Source organism: Macrobrachium rosenbergii, chromosome 10 (genome assembly GCF_040412425.1).
Source record: "Macrobrachium rosenbergii isolate ZJJX-2024 chromosome 10, ASM4041242v1, whole genome shotgun sequence".
Lineage (NCBI taxonomy): Eukaryota > Metazoa > Arthropoda > Malacostraca > Decapoda > Palaemonidae > Macrobrachium > Macrobrachium rosenbergii.
In genome coordinates, this window is record NC_089750.1 from 73,437,383 (window position 1) to 73,462,590 (window position 25,208).

General features: G+C 35.0%; 1 protein-coding gene across 8 annotated transcripts in view; it reads right to left on the reverse strand.

Moving 5' to 3' along the window:
• LOC136842868 (dual specificity calcium/calmodulin-dependent 3',5'-cyclic nucleotide phosphodiesterase 1A-like) overlaps nt 1-25,208 on the reverse strand; it is a 554,681-nt gene that overhangs the window by 105,800 nt on the left and 423,673 nt on the right. The gene's annotated exons all lie outside the window — the stretch shown is intronic.

A 25,208-nucleotide genomic window follows, 5' to 3' on the forward strand; every position in this document is an offset into this window, starting at 1 on the left:
TAATAATAATAATAATAATAATAATAATAATAATAATAAAGGAATTATATATCGCTCTTTTCACTGTCTGACAAAAGGTCTTTGGATGTTTAATAATAATAATAATAATAATAATAATAATAATAATAATAAACGAAGAGTTATTCATTATAACAACAATTACCCCTCTACCCATAACATTCCCGGTGGTTAATAAGGGAGAATGTCTCACCTTTAACTGACAAAACCGATATAAAAACTCGGAGGGAGGAGGGAGGGGTCTGAGCTCCCTAAAGGCGGTGTCCCAGGAGAAACTTTTTTTTTTTTGGTCGTTTTTTTCCCCGGCGTCTTTTGAGCATCTCCTTGCCACCGGACTTTTCGCAAAGTCCCGGATGTCAGCGGCGAAATGAAAGTCCCCTTCTCCTCTAACATGCGATTTCCATTTTGTCGCCCGTCCGATGGCGTCTCTTATTTTTGGACTGTACGAGTATTATTCGTGGTCGATACGAGGGTTGAAAATCGTGGACGATACGAGTTTTATATTTTGACTGTACCAAAGGTTTTTAAATGTTGACTATACGAAAGTTTAATAAGTGGATTATACGAAAGTTTTGTACACTGACTATACGGAAATTTTATATATTGACTATACGTAAGTTTTATACGTGGATAATACGAGTCTACTTCGTGGATGATACGAGTTTTATATTTTGACTATACCAGAGGTTTTTATACGTGGACCATACAACAGTTTTCTATATTGACAATACGAAAGTTTTATATATTGACTATACGGAAGTTTTATACGTGGATTATAAGAGTCTATTTCGTGGATGATTCGAGTTTTATAACCTGACTATGACAGAGGTTTATATACGTGGACCATACAACAGTTTTATACACTGACTATAGAAGAGTTTTATACATGGAGTATAGGAGTCTTATTCGTGGACCATACGAGAGTTTTATGCATTGACTATGTATACAGAAGTTGAATAAGTAGGTTATACGAGTCTTATCCATGGATGATACGAGTTTTATACACTGACTACACGAGTTATGCAAGTGGACTAAACGAGTCTTATTCCTGAACGATATGTGTGTAATACATTTACTATACGAGAGATTCGTACGTGGACAATACAACCCTTCTTAATGGACTATAACGAGTCTTCTTCGTGGACTATGCGAATGTTATACACATATACAAAGAAGAAGAAGGCAAAGAATTTTATACATGGACGATACCAGTCTCATAAAGGGTTTCTTGTTTGTGGGGATTGTCATATCACGTAGGCTGAGGGGAAAAAGGCTTCTCTTGCACAAGAACGAAAGAAAAGGGATGTAAAATGAAGAAGGGATAAGTTGAAGAAAAACTGAAGAGGCAAAGATATGCTTATACGGAATTAGAAAGATATGCATCTATGGAATTAGCGTAAGCTATGTTGACGAGAAGATTGAAATACACGTGGAGGAGGAGAAAGACCGACATGATGAGGACATTAAGGAAATTAAATCTTCACAAGCTGTAAATATAAAAAAGGACATTAAGGAAATTAAATCTTCACAAGCTGTAAATATAAAAATGAAGACAGGATATCCTGCAAGAGAAAAATGGGATGTAAATGTCAAAACAAAAAAGTGACCCTGTACAAGAAAACTGGGACTCAGAAAAACTGAGACTCAGAATGCAGAACGAAGAAAATAAATCGTCACAACAAGATTGCACCTCATGCGGTGCACTGTAGGCATTACTTTGAAGTTCTTTGCAGCGTGCTGCCTTCGGCCCCAAGCTGCAACCCCTTTCGTTCCTTTTACTGTACCCTCTTTCATATTCTTTCTTCCATCTTACTTTCCTCAACCCTCTCCTAGCAATTGATTCATAGTGCAACTGGTTTGAGGTTTTCCTCCTGTTACACCTTTCAAACTTTTACTGTCAACTTCCGTTTCAGCGCTGAATGACCTCATGGGTCCCAGTGCTTAGCCTTTGGGCCTAAATTCTATAGTCAACTCAACAACAAGATTGAGATGCAAAAATAGGATTAAGAAAGAATATCTTGCACGAGAAAACTGGTATGCAAAAATCCAATTCAAAAAAGTGATTGATCCCGTACAAAGCTGTTTCATATGAACATAATTCTGTCCGACTTTCCGTTGTATTATTCATACTTTTACTGCCCGTTTTTTTTTTAGTTCGCTTGTTTGTTGTGATACGGCACGTTCATTACGTCATCACCGGACCACCTGTCACAGGTAGGTAAATGGCTGTCAAGTCGACAATTACCTGCGCTCAGTCCTGCTTTCACTTCCGGTATTTCTGTCTTTTACTTGTGCACCCATTCTATAGTCCGCAATGACGGTAATGTAAGAGAGAGTCGGGACGGTAATTTAGATCCTGGTACGACGGTTAGGTACCTCAACTTTTATTCTGAGTGGTAATAGTACAAGAGAAAGGCAGTCCTCGAGTTAAACGACGGCTGGACTAGACGTTTAATTTGTTACTATCAGACAATTGTTGCTATACAGTGAAGAATTACGTGCATACACATTGCGCTTTATCATACACAGATTAATGTGTCGGTGTTTACACACACGCTGAATAATACACACGGCAAAACTTTCACTGATTACTGTACGTAGTTACATAAGTATATATATATATTTGTGTGTGTGTGTGTACATATATATATATATATATATATATATATATATATATATATATATATATATATATATATATATATATATATATATATATATATGCACACACATATTCATATATATCTACAGTATATATATTATATCAATCTATCTATCTATCTATCTATATATATATATATATATATATATATATATATATATATATATATATATATATATATATATATATATACATATACACACACACACACACACTTATAACAACAGCCATATATTGACAATACTATCGATATTCAGCGCCTACCAAACAGCAAACGTTCATCCGCCAGGAGAGATCAACAGAAACTAAAATAAAATTCTGCGCGATCGCAAGCGAGCCGCAGACAGGCGCGTGGCAACACACAATAGGCCCGAGGTTGCCATAACAGCAGCGATGCATTGTGGCAGAGGATTAATTCATTCAATATCACCAAATTCAATTGCAACAGAGGCACTGCGGGGGGGGTATATTTTCGAACAAATACGAAGGCTGGGTGCAATAGACTAACACGAAAACAACGCTGTTATTATGTATTTTGTATTTTTTTTTTTTTTGCTGTACTGCATTTTCTTGACACCTTTTTTTTTGTATTTCTGAAATTGATTCTTTTTTTGTATTTCTGAAACTGTTTCTTTTTTTTTGTTTCCTGAAGTTGTTTCCTGCCTCCGACAATATCGAAACCTTCTATTCTCGACGGGAAGAATAATGGGCTATTGACATTTGCAAGCGACCGCCGAATACAGAACGGCCTGACAAACTCTACGGGAGAAACACGCCATTTCGATATGATCCCAAGTTGGCAAGGATTCCGGAATTATATTCGCTATTATTGCTGGTGTATGGCAGTCTCTGGCACGCTGTGAGAGAGAGAGAGAGAGAGAGAGAGAGAGAGAGAGAGAGAGAGAGAGAGAGAGAGAGAGAGAGAGAGATAGAACGGAATTTCGAAGTCCCTAACCACTGACATATTATTTGAAAAGGTACAAGAAAACAAATTTCCTGTTATTAGCACCTCTGAGAGAGAGAGAGAGAGAGAGAGAGAGAGAGAGAGAGAGAGAGAGAGAGAGAGAGAGAGATTTAAAAGTCTCGCCGCGTGATTACTGCAGCCGTAATCATGTTCTCCCATTTATTAGCATTCCTTATCTTCTTCCTCTCGACGTGTGTAATACAGGAAGGATTTTATTACTTTGATGCTTTCCCACATTTGTTTTCTTGTTTCCTGCGCAGTGTTGAAAAATGCGCAGCGCCCATGTCACCCAGTTCCAAATGCAAAATCGTAACTTTTAAATTATTATTATTATTATTACTATTACTATTATTATTCAGAAGATAAACCGCTGTCATCCATATGGAACAAGCCCACCAAAGGGGCCACTGACTTGAAATTCAAGCTTCCAAAGAATATCATGGTGTTCATTTAGAAGAAGTTACAGAAGATGATGGGAAATACAGAAAGAAAAGCAAAAAAGAAAAAAAAAAAGGATTACAACGCCGGGCTACCTACTGTAACTCTTCCCTTACTTTTAGTATTGTTTCTCTCTTCTGAAACTCCTCTCAATTTTATTATTGTTTCTCTCTCCTGAAACTCTTCTCTGAATTTCAGTATTGTTTCTTTCTATTGAAACTCTTCTCTCACTTTTAGTTTTGTTTCTCTCTTCTGAAACTCTTCTCTCTATTTTAGTATTGTTTCTCTCTCGTGAAACACTTCTCTCAAATTTAGCATTATTTCTCCCAATTTTAGTATTGTTTCTCTCTCATGAAACAATTCTCTCAATTTTAGCAGTTACATCTCTCAATTTTAGTATCGTTTCTCTCTCCTGAAACTCTTCTCTCACTTTTAGTATTGTTTCTCTCTTATGAAACTTTTCTCTCAATTCTAGTGTTGTTTCTCGCTCCTCTCAATTTTAGTATTGTTTCTCTCTCCTGAAACTCTTCTCTCACTTTTAGTATTGTTTCTCTCTCTCTCTCTCTTACCTGGAAAGGTGTCCGTCTGATAAGGCGGAGAATCGCAACGCTTAAAGATGAAGTTTCTAAATTAGACGGAGTATTTGAACCCATTTAAAGATGACATCGTGGAATGTGATTGAATATTTGAAGCCCATGTGGACATGTCTCTCTCTCTCTCTCTCTCTCTCTCCGAGCTGGTGGAAAGGTCGGCGAGCGATTGTGACAAGTTACTGTAGTGGCGCCGCTTTTGCGCGGCTGAAAACGAGAAGAAAAAAGGAAAGAAGAAGAGGAGGAAGAAGACGAAAAAGAAGAAGAGGAAGACGAAGGAGAAAAAGAGGATGAAGAACAAGAAAGGGAAGAACAAGAAGAAAAAAAGAAAAAAGAATAAAAAAATAAAAAATAGAAGAAGAAGAAGAAGAAGAAGAGGAGGAGGAGGAGGAAGAAGAAAAAGAAAAAGAAGAAGAGGATGATGAAGGAGAAAAAGAAGATGATGAAGAAGAAAGGGAAGAACAAGAATGAAGAATAAAAGAAAAAGGAAACGAAGAAGAAAAAGAAGAAAAAAGATAATAAAAAATAAATAGAAGAAGAAGAAAAAGAAGAAGAAGAATTATAGGGCTATCTCTTGCTATACATTTAGAGCTTTCCAAGAGAAAGTTTGTTGCTAAGGCGTGAAATTAGTTGTTCCTCCCTTTTCCCATTAAAGAATAGGAAAAGTTATGGCAAATTTTTCACCCATTCACGACAGAACAACAACAGCAACAACAACAACAACAAAAAACAACAACAATAATAATAATAATAATAATAATAATAATAATAAGATAACGTAATTATCCAGAGTGAATTGAACAGACGGATATAGCTTAGTGAAAAAAGCAAACAAGTAAGAGAGAGAGAGAGAGAGAGAGAGAGAGAGAGAGAGAGAGAAACATAAACTACTTTTCCAACTCTCTTCAGGGACTGCATATGAATGTCACAATACTTTCAACGTGAACAAACAAAACTAGAATTACATTTCGTGCGAGCTTATCACAATAATTATTAAAAAAAAAAAAAAGAGGGCTAGGGTTCCTGATAATTTTTGGCAATTATCCGAACAGCGTAGGAAGTTGGAAGTGGCCATTAGGTGTCATTATCTTCACGGCATTATATCGATGTTAGAATGCCTGAAGTGATATAAAAAGTTATGGTAACTGAAACGAGAAATTAAATAAAATTAAAAGTGAATTTGTTCTGCTTAACAAAAGGGGTAATAGTAGTAGTAGTAGTAAACGGGATTTGCCTTTGAAACGGCTCCCTTGCTCGTTCTCTTCCTCCTTAGCTTGTGTTTGTTTATCTTTATTAACTCCATGTATATACTGTATACATATTATATATATAATATATAAATTCCTTCCTATTTTCAATTTCTTTCGATAGACAGCAAATAGAAGAATGTTAGCTATAAGTTCAGGGCTACAATTTATTACCTACATAATGCCGACAGTGAAAATTAGTCTATGTAACGGCACACCCCAAAACACTACGTCTGGTCATAACAATATCACTAAAATGGAATCGTGAGGCGCCGAAGCATTTTCGGCTCTAATTAACAACGCCTTGTTATAAGCTTATTTTATGAGAATTAATATCACCCCCCAGCTGTAATGAACCGTGAAGAATCTTAGGAAAAAGACGTTAAAATATGAATCTTGTTACATCAACAGCACACCTTTTTTTTGTGACAGCCCAAAACTCGTGAATATAACTGAGTATCATTTAATACAGATATACATCAAAATCTATATTTATATATAAATAAAACCGTAGAAACTAAATACTAAGATGATCAAAAAAAGAAAGTGTCAATAAATAAAAAGCAAGGGAAAAACGACAATGCCTTTAATGAAACAATAAATATGAAAGAAATCTGGGTTCGCTCTTATAACATATGCAAAGCTTATCCTTACTTAGTCTGCGCATTTTGAGATCTTACGTGATTAAAGTGGGTAACACGTGTTTGGCCGGAACATATGCGCGTGTTCCCTGGCGAGCAGTGGGAACCAATGTGTACCACATTCACGAAAAAATGAGAAACCCTGATAACATTAAATGCTCCATTTTCGTATTTTCTGATTTCATTATCTTCAATGCAATGCCGCGTATTCCGACACGCTTCCCGCGGCAACCTTTGGTATTTTGTAAATAGCAAAAATGAAATATCTCTCGTAATGCCTTCCTGTTGCAATGTTGCAACGATAAAACCCAGAGATGAAAATAGATACGGCTGCCGTCCAGAACGAGGTGGTAAATATATTTCAAAATCTTAGGGAGTTCCAGTAACATATTCTGGTATATTTTGGAAATGTCCTCAGGCAAGCAATTATGGACTGTTTAAAGAGACTTACAACAAATAAAGAAAGAGAGAGAGAGAGAGAGAGAGAGAGAGAGAGAGAGAGAGAGAGAGAGAGAGAGGTCTGGACGTCACTGTAGTGCCTTCGTCTGAATACGACGAAGTTCCTACGTTTTAAAACCCGGAGGGGTTCTAAGCTTAAGTAAGCATTTCTCTGAAAGCATTTCTTCGCCCCTCCCCGGCCCCCCGCCCCCCCTCGGCCGCTATACTTGAACTGGAAAAGAAGAAAACGCTTTATTGTCATATAAAAATTTTTTTTGCATAATACCCTGTGCATTTGATGCCGCCGAAGGTTTTAAAAGGTAATGAGTGAAAATAACAGTATTTCTGGTAAACGAAACCTTCGTTCTTTTACAGACGGGTGCTCTGATATTCGAATTAACCCGCAAACGATGACATGCTGCCTCGTAATTATCTTGTAATTGTCACACCTGTAGACCTCGTTATGAACTGATTAACCCCATTCCAATGCAGCCTCTGGCAGAAGTAAATCTCTACCACGCGTTCTGTTATTTCCACTTCCGTTACTTCCTGAGGATTCGCTGATCGAATAACGACGGTAATATGTTCAAACTTCGACCGGGAATAAAGAATTTAGTAATAAACCTCGCGAAAGAAAAAATAAAAGATAACTGAAGATCATAATAAAACACTGATACTAATCATCCTTGGCTTCTTGATACAAATACGCTTTTGGAACAACGCAAAAATAAAGAATAGCGAATATTAAGAGTAAACCTGACCATTCCTTTTGATGCAAACACATTTGCACAGTCTTACTTCCTTCCCCGAGGCGAGGGCGGACCGACATGGGAAAGGTTCCATGAAACTTAATCATGTGTTTCCGTTGGCTTCAGCGGCGAATTGTGTATGTACCTGGTGATGAGTCGACGGTTGCGGGCCGCCGCTGTCGTCGGGGATGGCGAACGGTATGTGGATTGGCAGTTTCATCCGTAGAGCTAACTTAGAAGTGTGTGTGTGTGTGTGTGTGTGTGTGTGTGTGTGTGTGTATATATATATATATATGAATATGTATGTATGTATGTATATATATACATACATACATACATACACGAGTGTATGTATTCATTTGAGCATGTTCGTCAGCGTATTTCAATTCTATCATGATTGTATTCCATTCCCTTATGGATCTGTCTAAGTATTGCAGGTAAATTGAGGGTTGCCAGATACCTCTGATCATTGCAACACTTATTCTTCCTCTGCAACGTGCTTTGTATCAATTATACTTTCACTATTGCAACAACGAAAGGCCGAACTACTGTTCCACGGATTCTGAAAATATTCACGATTATTTAGCGACTTAGCAAGATATCTCCAGAACAGGACAGACAAATTCCGTGAAAATTAGCAGGTATATGCATCGCGGGACCCTTTCGAGATACTTGAAATTTGGGAGAAATTGTCTCAAGAGTTCAGATAGTTTTCAATTGTTATAACTCTTCTACTCAAAAGTCAATTTCTCTCAAAAGCTGCTCATCTCAAGATTTTTTTATGATTTTTATTCTTGCACATATAATTTTTACTTTTATTATTTTTCAATTTTGCTATTTTTATTATAATTTTATGATTTTTATATTTTTATATTGACTCATGAAGATAACTGGCAATTCCCATCAAATTCCCTTCACCTGTCCTTTTAAGAATTCGGATAGTTTTCAGTGTGACAACTCGTCAACTCAAGGGTTAATTCTTCTAAAAATTTGCTAACTTTAAGAGGACTGCCTAATGAAGACAACTGGCAAGTTTTATCCAATTCCCTTCGCCTATTCTTCAGATATTCTATTAAAGGTAAACGCAGACACTGAGACAGGCCTACAGACAAGACAGTTGAGAACGGAACTGTATTATTGCAACTTCTTTCGCGCAGGTAACAAGAACTAAAATTGTTATTCTCTTTCCTTGAAAGTTAACGCTGCACATATTTCCCCCCCCTTTTTTTTTTATTAAACTTCCTTTTCCAAAATTTAGAAATGATTTCCTTCGCAGAACTTCTTCAGCCTTCTTTGATTCTTGGTCAGTATTGCCCCGAATATAAAAAACGTTAGAGTGGCTTGTGGTCTTTATTTTATATATATATTTTTATTGTAATATGATACCTGGACGTATGAGGTCGGTAAGGAACCTGACCATTGCTCTAAAATCTGTGACACTGATTTCAGTGTATTTTGTCTTTCAACTTATTTTGAAAGATGAGTTCGATGAAGTTAGAGCGACTATTGAAAAAAAATAAAAAATAGTGACAATACAAATAAATATGCAAAAATGACAATATTGGAATATAAATAAAAACATAAAAACTCAAGAGGATAAAAGTAAAAATGATATATGTGAATAAAAATAACAAAAATACCAATAAGCATTAAAATAACAAGAAAACAAAATATAAATTAAAAATAATAATAGTTAATAAATTATAAGACACTTAACGAGATCCAATCAATTCATTTCGTGACGCCTTGTGATGTACGTATGTATATATATACGAATATATACATATATATACACATATATATACAAACACACAGAAAGCATATATATATATATATATATATATATATATATATATATATATATATATATATATATATATATATATAAATATATAATTTTAATAAAATAACTTCTAACGCAACGACTTTCAACACAGGTTACAAGGACGTTTTAAAGAGAGAGAGAGAGAGAGAGAGAGAGAGAGAGAGAGAGAGAGAGAGAGAGAGAGAGAGAGAGAGAGCTTGAAATTTCCCATAACGCGATTAACTTTCAGTGTGAACATTACACAAACTTCAAACAAGAATCACTACACAAATTATTGAAAAGAATGCAAGCCGAAAACTTCCCTCAAGGACATTGCTTGCAAGCAAACTTTGGTAAGAGGAAGGTTTACAAAAAAAAAGAAAAAAAACACACAAGCACAGCGCAGTTTCGTCACATAAACTCGAAATGGAAAATCGTTAAGAACCATTACCGGGTATTTGAAAACTCAATAAAAAAAAACAAGTAAAAAATGCGCCTAAGTTTCTTCAGCGCACTTGAGTTTTCTGTACATCGTATAATCAAGGCCACCGAAAATTGATCTATCTTTCGGTGGTCTCAGTATAATGCTGTACGAGCCGCGGCCCATGAAACTTTAACGACGGCCCGGTGGTGGCCTGGCCTATATCGTTGCCAGGCGCACGATTATGGCTAACGTTAACCTTAAATAAAATAAAAACTACTGAAGCCAGAGGGCTGCAATTTGGTATGTTTGATGACTGGAGGGTGGATGACCAACATACCAATTTGCAGCCCTCTAGCCTCAGTAGTTTGTAAGATCTGAGGGCGGACAGAAAAAGTGCAGACAGAATAAAGTGCAGACGGACAGACAAAGCCCGAACAATAGTTTTCTTTAACAGAAAACTAAAAACCGCAAATAAACATTACGGAAAATAACAAGGGGATTATTACGTAGAGCTAGGTTTTCATTTTCAAGAGAAGGACCGATATTCTTTGCCAATATCAACAGTAATGTTATCTTTATTATTTAGTCTCAGGAAAAATTAAGCGACACAAAAAAAAGGTAAACAGACCTTGACATCAGGTGACGCAAAAAAAAAACAATAAAATAAAAATTCCACACTGCGCAAGATTTCCACGCATGCGCCCCCCCCCCCCCAAAAGGACAGTATTATCAAGCTCGTGTACAAGTTTCTCACAGGCAACTTTGCCAACGACATGGAAGACTATTCAAAGAAAATGGTTGTTTCACGATTTCTGCGACATTAACGAAAACCGCTTGCTGAATTTAGTCAAGATTGTGACCACTAGATCGTTTTGATTTTTATTCGTTGCGTTTATTATTTACATGAAATTTGATTTTTAAAACGTGGAGAAATTTTTCTTTTACTGTCATGATTTTCTGGGCGCAAGGTACCACTAGGTAACATTCAGGTCACAGACGATGCTTAATATATAGTTAGGACTTATATTTCCCTAGCTGCTACCCCTTTCATTGCTTTTACTGTACCTCCGTTCATATTCTCTTTCTTCCATCATACTTTCCTCAACCCTCTCCTAACAATTGTTTCATAATGCAAATGCGAGGTATCCCCCCCCCCCCACCCTCCCTCCCGTTACACCTTTCAAACCTTATTACTCTCAATTTCCCTTTCGGCGCTGATTGCCCTCATCATAGGTCCCAGCGGTTGGCCTTTGGTCCAAATTCTATATTCTACTCTATTCTAAAGCAAGATACGGTGGGTGGGTTTTGTGACGTAGGTCCCTTGGGTAAATTTTTGAAATTCACCCAAATTCTTGCCTATATTACAAAGCTACGATTAAAATCGGAATCACTTGAAACCTTCCCTTCGACCAATTAAGACTTATTTCACGAATTTACCTTAATAAAGGGTTCGATAGCATGCATTACATAAAATGGTCGCCCCCATGCAAACGAAGTGCAAAGGGCTGCCCACACAGCATAATTCTCTCATTTTGTCTTTCCTGTACCCTTCCTCCCTCTGCCGTCAATCTCTCGTTCGCTACAGGTTGCCGAGGGAGAACCGCTGCACGGATTGGAAGAAGATCTAGAAGCGGCGGCCATATTGGACCCTGAGTCGCTCCTGCCTCGGGGCCACTCGGCCACTCCCAAATTCGTTCTCATTTTGGTTTTGGTTCCGGTAGCGATCGGACGTGTACATTCCCAGCTCCCACTTAACATTCTTTACTTATCTGCTTCACTTTATCTTCAGTGTGTAACCAAGAAAATCATAAGAGAAAGTCAGAGGGTGAAACAGAGGACGAATCAGATCTAAAACAGCTACAACATAAAAGAATCGTTTATTCAAGAGCACTCAAATAAATGGCGAGCCTCCCCTCGGAGCTAATGATGCCCCGTAAAAGGGCATCCAAAAATAAACCCTTTGATGGTGATGGAGATGAAGATGATGATGATGATGATGATGATGATGATGATGATGCCGGTATACCCCTCTTCTCGTTTAAGCATTTCTATTGTACCCTGAGAGCTCAATTAGATCAGTGCCCAGTGTGAATGTGGTATGACGAAAGCGAAGTATCCAGAATATTTAGTCCAGAAACAAATAGTTGTCATTTCTCCATTGCAGCTAAATTAAGTCCGAACGACACAAAACATCCAGTTAGTAAACAAAAGCAACCATCTCGAGTCATAAACATCCATAAAAGAATTTGGAAATGGCTGTCGATAGAAAATATCTTCTGAAGTGGCTGTTTCATTACAGCTATCTGTCCTTCTCAGGCGATATCTCAATCTCTGCGCAGCGTTCTTGAAACAAACTTACTAATCGTGAAAACCAAAATTAAAAAAGACTTCGGGAGATGGGAAAAGACGCGTAAAAATGGAGTGAAGAAGATTAAGTAAGAACGTAAAAGAGGAAAATAAAAGAAGAAGAAGAAGAAGGAGAAGAAGAAGAACAACAACAAGGAAAAGTCTTCAATAGTCCCACAGCATTCTCGAAACAAGCCGACCAATCATGAAAAGCAAAACTAAACAAGTAAAAAGTGCGCCGAAGTTTCTTCGGCGCAATCGAGTTTTCTGTACAGCCGCTACAGCGTATAATCAAGGCCACCGAAAATAGATCTATCTTTCGGTGGTCTCGGTATAATGCTGCATGAGCCGCAACCCAAGAGACTTTAACCACGGCTCGGTGGTGGCATATCTTATATCGTTGCCAGAAGCACGATTATGGCTAACCTTAAATAAAATAAAATAAAAACTACTGAGGCTAGAGGGCTGCAATTTGGTATGTTTGATGATTGGAGGGTGGATGACCAACATACCAATTTGCAGCCATATAACCTCAGTAGTTTTTTAAGATCTGAGGGCGGACAGAAAGAAGTGCGGACAGAAGAAGTGCGGACAGAAAAAAGTGCGGATAGAAGAAGTGCGGACAGAAAAAAGTGCGGATAGAAGAAGTGCGGACAGAAAAAAGTGCGGACAGAAAAAAGTGCGGATAGAAGAAGTGCGGACAGAAAAAAGTGCGGACAGAAAAAAGTGCGGACGGACAGACAAAGTCGGCACAATAGTTTTCTTTCACAGGAAACTAAAAAAAAAAAAAAAAAAAGAAAAAAAAGACTTCAAGAGACGGGAAAAGACGCGTAAAAATGGAGTGAAGGAGTGTGAGTAAAAACGTAAAAAGAGGAAAATAAAAAAAAAAGAGAAGAGGAACGGAAAGTCTTAAAAAAAAAAAAAAAAGGTTGTTATACCCACCTCCGCATATATATCTCTCTCAAAGGGAAAGAAGAGGCTGGAGAATTTTGGCACGTTTCAAAGGTCAAGCGAAGTATTAAAACGGAGAAAAAAAAGAAGAAAAAAATTAAACTGTCCTCTAGCGCATTCTAGATTATTCTGTGAATGTGGAAGGAAGCAGGGAAATGAAGACAGTGACTTTCTTTTTTTTTATCGGAATTATTCATTTATATTTATTGTCAAATATAATTGGCGGGTTTCTTGTTAATGAATAAGAGTGAAAAATAATCGGCTGCACATAGTAATGTTGTATTGATTCTGATGTATAATTAGAGGTTTCATTACCAGGACCAAGTGGCGATTAATCGGAATAATGTGACAGACTATTATTATTATCATTATTATTATTATTATTATTATTATTATTTCCTTTTGACAGACTATGCATCAGGAATATTCTTATTTTCTTCTATTCATACAATTTCATCATCATTTCATTAAATTTCTAGAGCATAGTTACCCAGACACATCTAGAATATTTATTTACACGCTCTTTTTTTACATATTTCATGAAATCTATCCTTTTTTGCATTTTAGTTTTTATTCTTTTTTTAACGTTTCAAAATCACATATTTACCCAAAAGCAGAGACTGCGATCTGTCAACATCAGTCCAAGATGGAGAGAGTGGCTTTGGCAGACGGAATCCTTACCAAGAGTTTCAAGGGATTTCTTTTTTTTTTTATTTACCGAAGGATTTCCGACCACAGAAAAAAAATTAAATCACAAAAAAAAAGCATTGTGATTCTTCTCTTTTTTATGTACCAAAGGATTTCTGACAAAAAAAAAAAAAAATAAATAAATAAAATCATGAAGCAAAAAAAAAACATTGAGATTTTTCTCTTTTTTTATGTCCCGAAGGATTTCTGAAAAAAATATAAAAAATAAAATAAAATCACGAAACAGAAAAAAGGTCATTGTGATTTATCTTTTTTTATATTTACTGAAGGATTTCCGACAAAAAATTACAAAACAATAAAGAGAGCATTGAGATTTTTTTTTTTTTTTTTTTAATTTACCGAAGGATTTCCGACCAAAAGAAATTTATAAAATCATGAAACAAAAAAATAGCATTGTGATTTCCTCTTTTTTTTATTTACTGAAGGATTTCCGGCAAAAAAATATAACAAAATAATAAAATCACAAAACAAAAAAATTGTGATTTTTTTTATTTACCAATGGATTTGCGACAAAAAAATATGGAAAAAAGATAAAATCACGAAAAAATGAGCAATGTGGTTGATTCATCAATTTGTCTTTTTCTTTTTTATTTACGAAAGGATTTCCGACAAAAAATATGAAAAAAAGAGCATTGTGAATGACTGATTGATTGATAAATTCATTTGCCTTTTTTTTATTTACTGGAGGATTTGTGACAAAAAAAAAATAATGAAAAAATTATAAAACCACACACAAAAAAAATTAGGCATTGTGATTGATCGACCTATTTGTTTCCCTTTTTTTTATTTACCGATGGATTTCCGACCAAAAAAATATAATGAAAAAAATAAAATCACGAAAAAAAAAGCATTGTGACTGATTGATCGATTTATTTCTCTTTCTTTCATTTACCGAAGGATTTCCGACAAAAAAAAAATGTAATGAAAAAAATTAAAATCACGAAACAAAAAAAAAAAAAAAAAAAGAGCATTGTGATTGATTGATAAAATTTCAAATACCTTCTTTTTTTCTTTTAAAAAAGCAGTTCAAGTAACTGGAAATAATGCAAATATACGATTCAACCTTGTGTGTGTGTGTATGTTTTATGGTTTATAAATTTTTTAAATATAAAAATCTACAAATATAAAACCACAAATTTCAGATATACATTTGCTTAATCTACAGAAATTTCATCCAGAATTTCAAAACTTTGAATCCAAGACATAAAATACTGAAAAATAATAAAAGAAACAGCACTGAACTTTTTTAGACAGGAATAAAAATTTATTTTAAAAAATAATAAAAGAAATAGCGATGAACTTTTTTGAACAAGAATAAAAATTTATTTAAAAAAAATAATAAAAGAAATAGCACTGAACTTTTTTAAACAGGAATAAAAATTTATTTTAAAAAATAATAAAAGAAATAGCGCTGAACTTTTCTAGACAGAAATAAAAATTTATTTAAAAAAAATAAGAAAAGAAATAGCACTGAACTTTTTTAAACAGGAATAAAAATTTATTTATAAAATAATAAAAGAAGTAGCACTGAACTTTTTTAAACAGGAATAAAAATCTATTTAGAAAAATAAAATAAATAGCACTCAAATTTTTTGAAAACATGAATAAAAACGTATATTAAAAAATAATAAAGTAACTAGCAAAGAATTTATTTTTTTCCAAAAACAAGAATAAAATCACATTAAAAAACTAATACAAGAAGTAGCAATGAATTTATTCAATTTTTTTAACAAGAAAAATCTTACTTAAAAAGCAATAAAAGAAATAACCAAGAATTTTTTTTCTCAAGGATTAAAAGTACTTTAAAAACGATTAAACAAATAGCAATGAATAAAAAAAAAACAAGAATAAAAACGTATTTGAATAAAAGGGCAAGCAATGAATTTGTTTATTTCTTTAAAACAAAAATAAAAACGAACTTAAAAATAATAAAAGAAATAACAATGAATTTATTTAATTTTCTTGAAAAACAAGAACAAAAACCTACAAAATAATAAAACAACAGAAATTGAAATGATTTAATTTCTTTGTAAAAAAAAAAGAATATAAACATACTTAAAATTTAATTTAAAAAAAATAGCAATGAATTAGAAAATAACTAACACGAAGCTACTTAAAAAAATAATAAAATAAAAATACTTACAAAATAAAAAAAATAAGTAGAATTGAAATCATTTAATTTCTTTGTTAAGAAAAGAATATAAGTAAACTTAAAATTTAATAAAAGAGATAGCAATGAATTGGAAAAATAACTAACACGAAGCTACTTAAAAAAATAATAATAAAATAAAACATACTTACAAAATAATAAAAGAACTAGAACTGAAATGATTTAATTTCTTTGTGAAAAAAAAAAATATAAACACACTTAAAATTTCATAGAAGAAATAGAAATGAATTGGAAAAAAAATTAACACGAAGCTACTTAAAAAAAATAAAATAAAAAAAGCTACTTAAAAAAAAATAATAAAATAAACAGCACCGAATTATCTTCCCTGTTTTCAGACGAGAACAATATAGCTCTGGCGAACGAACTTCGCACAAAAGTCGAACTCTCTCTCTCTCTCTCTCCCAGGCAGCCAAGCAAGCGTCGAGCAATGAGCTTTAATTAAGAGGCCAAAAGCAGCTATAACATCCAATCTGACTGAAAATGAGGATAAGCAGAGATATCCCATCCCGTTTTTTAATCACAGCCTTTTGTGATCGGGTTTAAACGGACGCAATCTGTCAGTGTGTGTGTATGTGTGTGTGTGTGTGTGTGTGTGTGTGTTTGCCATACCCGAATGCAGGCCGGACACACAGGCAAATACGAACCCACTTGAAAGGTCAAACGCTTCAATGTTTGTGTGTTTGTATTTTTATTTATTTATTTTTTTATATATTTTTTTTCCGATGGCCGAATCGGAACCAGTCAATTCGCGTTTTGTATTGAGCAATATTGATATGCGGGAAAAATAATGACGAAGCCTTTTTTTTTAGTTCGCTTATGTTCCTTGCATACTCTATATGTATATAAATATACAGGATATGTGTATGTATATGTATATGATTATAGACTCGTATATACATATATATATATATATATATATATATATATATATATATATATATATATATATATATATACATATATATATATATATATATATATATATATGAATACATTAATACATGCATATATACATACATGTATAATGTGTGTATAGACATGTACGAGTATATACACGGCCCGAATCAAACTGGAGTCTAATCAGTACACGGCATAATTTCGGGAAGATAAGGAAATCGTTATCACTTAAAACGTATTGATTTCTGAAGGGAGGACTGCTGTGCTTCCCTCGTGCCTTCATCTCCCGCTCTCATGCACGGGCTAAGTAATTTAGACCCTGCATCCATACATACATACATACATACACACACACACACAAATACATGCATTCATACATATACAGATTTAAACCAATTAGGCTACAAAGGCCATTGTTATAGAAATGTGTGTGTGTGAGAACGGAAATTTATACATACATACATACATATATACACACATACATGCATACACAGATACATACATACATTTAAACTGTTAAGGCTACAAAGGCCATTGTTATAGAACTTGGCGTGAGTTTGAGAAAGAAAATTTATATATACATACATCCACACAAACATACATACATACATATATGCATAAATACATAAATGTATACATACATACATACTAAATTTCATCTACTACGACCACTGTTATTACAAGGAGGGCTGAGAGTTCGAAAACAAAAACTTATACATACATATATTCATATATAAAAGCAATCATACATGCATACATACATACATACAACTAATTCCATCTACCAATACCACTATCATTGCAATGAGTTCTCTGATTCTGAGAAAAAGTTAAAAAGTCACTCCTGACTACTCCCTTAATCCATTCAGGAGATAAAAATCACCTGCAACAGATAATATTCGAAGATAATACTCGTATTACCAGATAATATTCTCAAACAACATTTCCAGACTTCGAGGCGCGTTCACCCCCCCCCTCACATACAACATTCAACATCAGCACATTAATATAATGTCTCTCTCTCTATCTCTATCTCTCCGAACCTATTCCCCTGATACATTTATATTTTAAATCATAGTCTCTGTCTGTCTCTCTCTCTCTCTCACACACTTATTCCCCTGATATATTGTCACTTCGAATCATAGTCTCTCTCTCTCTCTCAACCTATTCCCTAGATATGTTTTTATCTTAAATCATAGTCTCTCTCTCTCTCTCTCTGCCCCAACCTATTCCCTGTTATATTTTTATTTTAAATCATATTCTCTCTCTCTTTCTCTCTCCCCCCAACCTATTCCTCTGATAGATTTTTATTTTAAATCATAGTCTCTCTCTCTCTCTCTCTGCATTCTTCCCCTTACGTGCATATTGAACATCATCCCAACGACCTCTTGCAGCCGATAATTACGCCTCCCCACGGGGAAGGCGGAGGAGGAGATGGATAGAACGACAACCGAGAGTGTATGTATATATATATATATATATATATATATATATATATATATATATATATATATATATATATATATATATATATATATATATATATATATCACCACACAAATTATCTTACCGCCAGCGGACTAACAACCCTTATAACTTTAGCTGGAACTATTGTGATAACAAGTTTGGTTGTTGCCTCACAAAGCGTACGAAAGTGAAAGCGTTGCTACTTGTTGAGCCTGTCAATATAATCTCTCTCCATATATATTAGAGGGGCTTATGTTGCTATGCGTATATTTAATTTCTGTGGTACCTATATACGAGTATAACAGGACCTATGTTGCTGTGCGTATATGCGTATATTGAATGATTTCTTTGGGACATATACAGTATATAACGGGGCCTATGTTGCTGTGCGTATATGCGTATATTGAATGATTTCTTTGGGATATATATATATAACAGGATCTATGTTGCTGTGCGTATATGCGTATATTGAATCATTTCTTTGGGACATAATATATAACAGGATCTACGTTGCTGTGCGTATATTGAACGATTTCTTTGGGACATATATATAACGGGGGCTTATGTTGCTGTGCGTATATGCGTATATTGAATGATTTCTGGACATATAACAGGGCCTATGTTGCTGTGCGCATAAGCGTATAGTATACTGAATGATTTCTTTGGAATATATACATAACAGGCCCTATGTTGTTGCGCGTATTAGCGTATATTTAGTGATTTCTGTGGGACAGGCATGCATCAATGTCTGTGGGTTGTCGATTTCACGCTAAGGATACCCGTACCTTTATTTATTTATTTCTTGTAATTTAATTTTTTTACTTTCATGCTCAGGTGTATGGTTCTTAACTTCTCTCTCTCTCTCTCTCATAAATATTCCCCTGATATATTTTCATTTCGAATCATAGTCTCTCTTTTTCTCTCGCTCTCTCTCTCTCTCTCTCTCCCTCTGTCCTATCAATCCAAATGAACGAATCGAAATAATTTCAGCTTCGCCAGACTTCAATATTTATTTGAACCAGCATTTCGTAATGAACGCTAACTGCCCTTTGTTAAGTCGACTTGTTTCTTTTTTTTTTTACGAAATATATTACGAATCAATAACAGCTTACTGTAAATAATTAATGGAGAACTGTCAATAACCTTTAGATTTACCTATGTCGTATTTTTTCTCATATTTTTTTTTGTTTTTGAAAATACTTTACAGAGAAATTTTCTCCTTAATAAATTGGTTTCATTGATAGTGAACTGACTATCCATCGGTGACCATTGTTCTTGCGACGCCATTTTTAATATGAATTTATTATGTCATTATGTTATTCTTTCCCCAGGTTTTCAGAAAGTCTTTCTCGGATGAGGTTGCAAGCCCTATCTCCTTCTGAATCCTGGATGCGACCCACCAGAGTCTAGTAATCGTCAGGTACCTATTTCCCTGCTATTGCCAACGTGAGTAATATATATGTGTGAATATATATACAGTATACAGTATATAGTATAAATATATGTATATTTATATATAGTATATGTATATATATATATATATATATATATATATATATATATATATATATATATATATATACACACACACACTAATCTTCAATATCTCTTCGCTACGGTGATATACTTACGTATGCACAATGTACGCCTAAGCATGCACGCAGCCAGGCCATATTCTTTGCAAGGCGTTGTGCTTTTCATCCGAAGTCACGCTTGAGACCAGTCGCTGCAGTCTTTTAAATTAATAACCAGCCTAGAGCGGTTATGAGCTGCCTAGCTTAAGAGAATCAATAGCAACTAGCAACTTAGTAGCGGTGCAGTCCTGTCATTCAAGACAGTAGGTGATACGGCACTCAGGTAGCTCACCACAGCAACACCTGTTGTTATTATATTTCCAACGGGGGGTTCTGACTTGGAACTGGACCTATTTCGAGATTAGAGAAGGTTTGAGAAGTGTAACAGGAACAGAACCTCGCAGCTACACTTTGAAACAATTGTTAGAGAGGGGGGAAATCAGTTGGTAAAGAAAGAATATGAACGGAGATACAGTAAGAGGAATGAAAGAGGTTGCAGCTAGGGGCCGAAGGAAGGGACGCTGCAAAGAATCTTGAGGAACGCCTACAGTGCACCACGTGAGGTACAATGACGGTGCTAAGCCCCTTCGGCGAGATTTTGACTTGGAGTAAAGTTAAGCAAAAATAACATTCTTCCAAAGGAAATTAGAGTGACTATCAAGAACGTCATGCTAAAATGAACATAAATGAAAGCATATGGAATTTTTAGGGTTAAATGAAATTATATAAATAAAAACAACAATAAAAGCTGATATAAACTTGAATTTTTCCTCAAAGTAAAGTAAATATTGTCAGCTTAAATGAAATATATATATAAATACAACGATAAAGCAGAATACACCTATTCTTTTATTAATGTATACAAGGTAAAAATCTAAGATAAGTCGCATTCATTTCAATAATGAATTTCAATATGAACTGAACGAGCGTTTAGAATTAATTCCCCTTTTTATTTATAGGCATTAATATATCTTCTTTTTTTTTTTTTTATAAACTTTCTATGGAAACATACACGGAAATATTCCTGACCTGATCCCTTGATAGGTTTTCATTTCGAATCATAGTCTGTCTCTCTCTCTCTCTCTCTCTCCCCTGACCTATTCCCCTGACATATCTTTATTTCGAAACATAATCTCTCTCTCTCTCTCTCTCTCTGACCTGTTCCCAGGATACATTTTCATTTCGAACCATAGCGTTTCTCTCCCTCTCTCCCCTAACCTATTCCCCTGACATATCTTTATTTCGGAACATATTCTCTCTCTCTCTCTCTCTCTCTCTCTCTCTCTCTCTCTCTCTCTCTCTCTCTCGTCGCAGAGCACACAGAGCCTATGAGAGTCAAGATACCGCAGCTCTAATTGGGATGGATTATCATTGGCAGTTAATAAGCAGTTCATTGCCATCTAATTGGCTAAGACTTAATTAACAACAATCTCTCTCTCTCTCTCTCTCTCTCTCTCTCTCCTTACAGTCGCACTTATACCTGTTGTGCAGGTAAGCTATTCGCTCGCTTCCGGTCATGAAACACTTCTAAGTGTGACGCAGCTTAGAACAATAGCATACAACATACAACAACATACAACATACACCCATCGGCAACAAGCGGGCGAGCAAATCGAACGCACACACAAACACCTGGCAATGCCACACAAACTCACAAACTCAAACATACACAAACAGGAAATATAATAATGGGTATCAATTTTCCATACGGAGGAGATCGAGATTAAAACTTCCGGGATCTCTCTCTCTCTCTCTCTCTCTCTCTCTCTCTCTCTCTCTCTCTCTCTCTTACTTTATTGAAGCTTCTTTTAAAGGATAGTTATTCGCGTTGTTTAAGGTTTGTTAGGATTTGAATTACTATGCTTGCAACTCCACACGCTAATTATGAAATCATATTTAATATTTCATAAATATTTCTTTTCTTTAATATGAGTGTGTGTGTGTATATATATATATATATATATATATATATATATATATATATATATATATATATATATATATATATATATATATATATATATATATACTGTATATCATTATATATATATAACAATTTTTTTCTCGCGAGTTTTTTGGGATAAAGTTACAACCGCCATACTCTTCCCTAACCTGGCTGCACCCCATCGCGGATCGAACTGAGGTCTCGAACCACTGACTCGAACTCCGGAATCAAAGTACGGTCTCGAACCCCGGTCTCGAACTGCGATATGGTCTCGAACCCCGGTCTCGAACTACGATCTTAAACTGCGGTATGGTCTCGAACCGCGGTCTCGAACTGCGATCTCCATTTGATGCGGCACCACCAATAATCCACCTTCACAAGCCATGTGACCTAAGAGTTAGCAAAACAAGATGGCAAGAAGCGACCAGTTCCTTTAGACGGCGTAAACAAGGTGAGCTTCCATTGTCAAGAGCCCTGAGTAGTCTCGTAGCTACCCCTTACACCTATATACACCTACACCTACACCCGTTTTCATCAAAGCTACTCCCTTACTACACCTACACTTCCAACGCAGCTACACCGATGGAGTTAATCTTAGGCACAATCCCTACGTTCTCTTGACATCAAAGACCTTTGCTCCTCCTCCTCCGCGGCAATAAGAGGCGCCGTCTGTCAATTGGACATTTTCCTGGACCTGTCTCTTCTTTCTTCTTATTCTTACATTCTTCTTCTTCTTCTGCTCCTTCTTCTTCTTCTTCTTCTTCTTCTTCTTCTGCTTCTCCTCCTTCTTCTTCTTTTTTCTTTTTCTTCTTCTTCTTCTCCCTCTTCTGTTTCTTCTTCTCCTTCTCCCTCTTCTTCTTCTTCTTCTCCTTTTTCTTCTTTTTTCTTTTTCTTCTTCTTCTTCTTCTCCTTCTCCCTCTTCTGCTTCTTCTTCTTCTTCTTCTCCTATTTCTTCTTCTTTTCCTTTTTCTTCTTCTCCCTCTTCTTCTTTTTCTTCATCTTCTCCTTCTTCTTCTTCTCCCTCTTCTTCTTTTTCTTCTTCTTCTTCTTCTCAGAGTATTGCGCGAGGTTTGTATGCAGAGAAAACCCGGAGGAGTGGAGAAAATCCACTGAATAAAGGGAGTAAAAAAAAAAAAAAGAAGAAACAGAGAGGCGACTTGGCACACAGACAGGGAATAAAAGAAAGGTGCCCCAGGAGAAGAAAAAGAAGAAGAAGAAGTCTTCAGGAAGGCGGACGCCGAAATGAAACTGGTCCGAATTGGAGACCAAGGGACCTTGGACATCAAGCCTAAATTCCAGAGACCTTAAAAAAAAATAATAAATTGAAGCTAAAAAAATAAAAAAGGGATTTTGGAATGAATGAAATGGGAGGAAATAATATGTTAAAACTAAAAGAAAAAATATCTGGAATGCACGAAATGGAAATTGGAGGGTGTGGGGGGGGGGCAGTGTGGCGTCCTTTACATTAAAAAAAAGGAAAAGGTATTTGAATGCGCATGCGCAGTTGTCTCGTTTGAATAATTCTAATTGTTTAATCTCCTTCGCTTTTCTTTGTTGTTTTCTCTTATTAGGTTTCGTCCCGTTTGCAAAATTTTACGTTAAGTTTGCAAACATTTTGTTTACGTTACATTTGCAAACGGCTACTGTTTATATTACGTTTGCAAACGCTTTGTTTACATTATGTCCGCAAACTTTGTGTTTAAGTTAAGTCTTCAAGCGTTTTGTTTACATTATGTCCGCAACCTTCGTGTTTACGTTAAGTTTGCCAACGCTTTGTTTGCATTATGTCCTCAACCTTTGAGTTTACGTTAAGTCTGCGAACGTTTTGTTTACATTATGTCCGTAAACTTTGTGTTTACGTTAAGCTTGCAAACGTTTTGTTTAAGTTACGTTTGCAAACGTTTTGTTTACATTATGTCCGCAAACACTGTGTTTACGTTAAGTTTGCACACGTTTTGTTTAAGTTACGTTTGTAAACATTTACTGCTTGCGTTACGTTTGCAAACGTTTTGTTTACGCTATGTTTACGAACGTCTTGTGTACGTTACGTCTGCAAACGTTTACTGTTTACATGATTAAACCGCGACTCCATCGCGTATCTTATCTCATGTGCTCCTTTCCTTCTTCCTTCATTTGATAGCTAACGAACCTGCCGCCTCCAAAAACGAAAGAGAATTTTGAAAAAGCTAAAAGAAACAAACTATTAATAATCGCGATTCTCTCGATAATTATTCCGCGGCAGCAAGATGATGCCCAGACTGAAGAACGGCGGGGGGCCATATGTAAACAATACTCTTGCATTGAATTAACGAAGGCAATCAGGATAATTATGGAATGCAGTTTTCCAGGTGTTTACACGGAACTGAAAATCGAGCTCTGCAGATTCCGCGATGTCTCTAATTACAGGTAAGAAGATGCTTAAATCATTAAAACAATTTATTTCAGGCGCTTTCGTGTAATTAACACATCTTCGGGGTACAGAGATGCGTTTTTTACACGGAAGTGCGCGGCACTCGGTCGTTTATTATTTTAAGCTTCCCCTGTGGCTTCGATTGGCAAGCCTTTTAAATGATAATAAAGGTAAAATAGGAGGGGGGGGGGCTTATCGTTGATAAGTCCCTACCCTCGAGACGCTACGTACCGTAGAGTAATCTGACCACAGTGGCGCCATTCTTCATTATATATATATATATATATATATATATATATATATATATATATATATATATATATATATATATATATATATATATATATATACACATATATATATATATATATATATATATATATATATATATATATATATATATACATATATATATATATATATACATATATATATATATATACATATATATATATATATATATATATATATATATATATATATATATATATATTTTATAAATGCCAATGGCGAGAGAGGCAAACAACTGGTTGGAAGACGGCAGGTCTTGACATAAAATGAATATCTCATCAGTAGACTTTACACACAGAAAAAAATAAGTATATAGATACAAAATTATTCCTTTCATTTCCGAGATAACTGAAAATTCAGAGGCGAGGTTAAACATTCTCCAAGATCTGTGAGATTGCGAAACTATAACTTTTTCTACAACTCACATCCAGAAGAATTTTTACCAAGATCACAGTACCTCAGTTCAAGATGCCA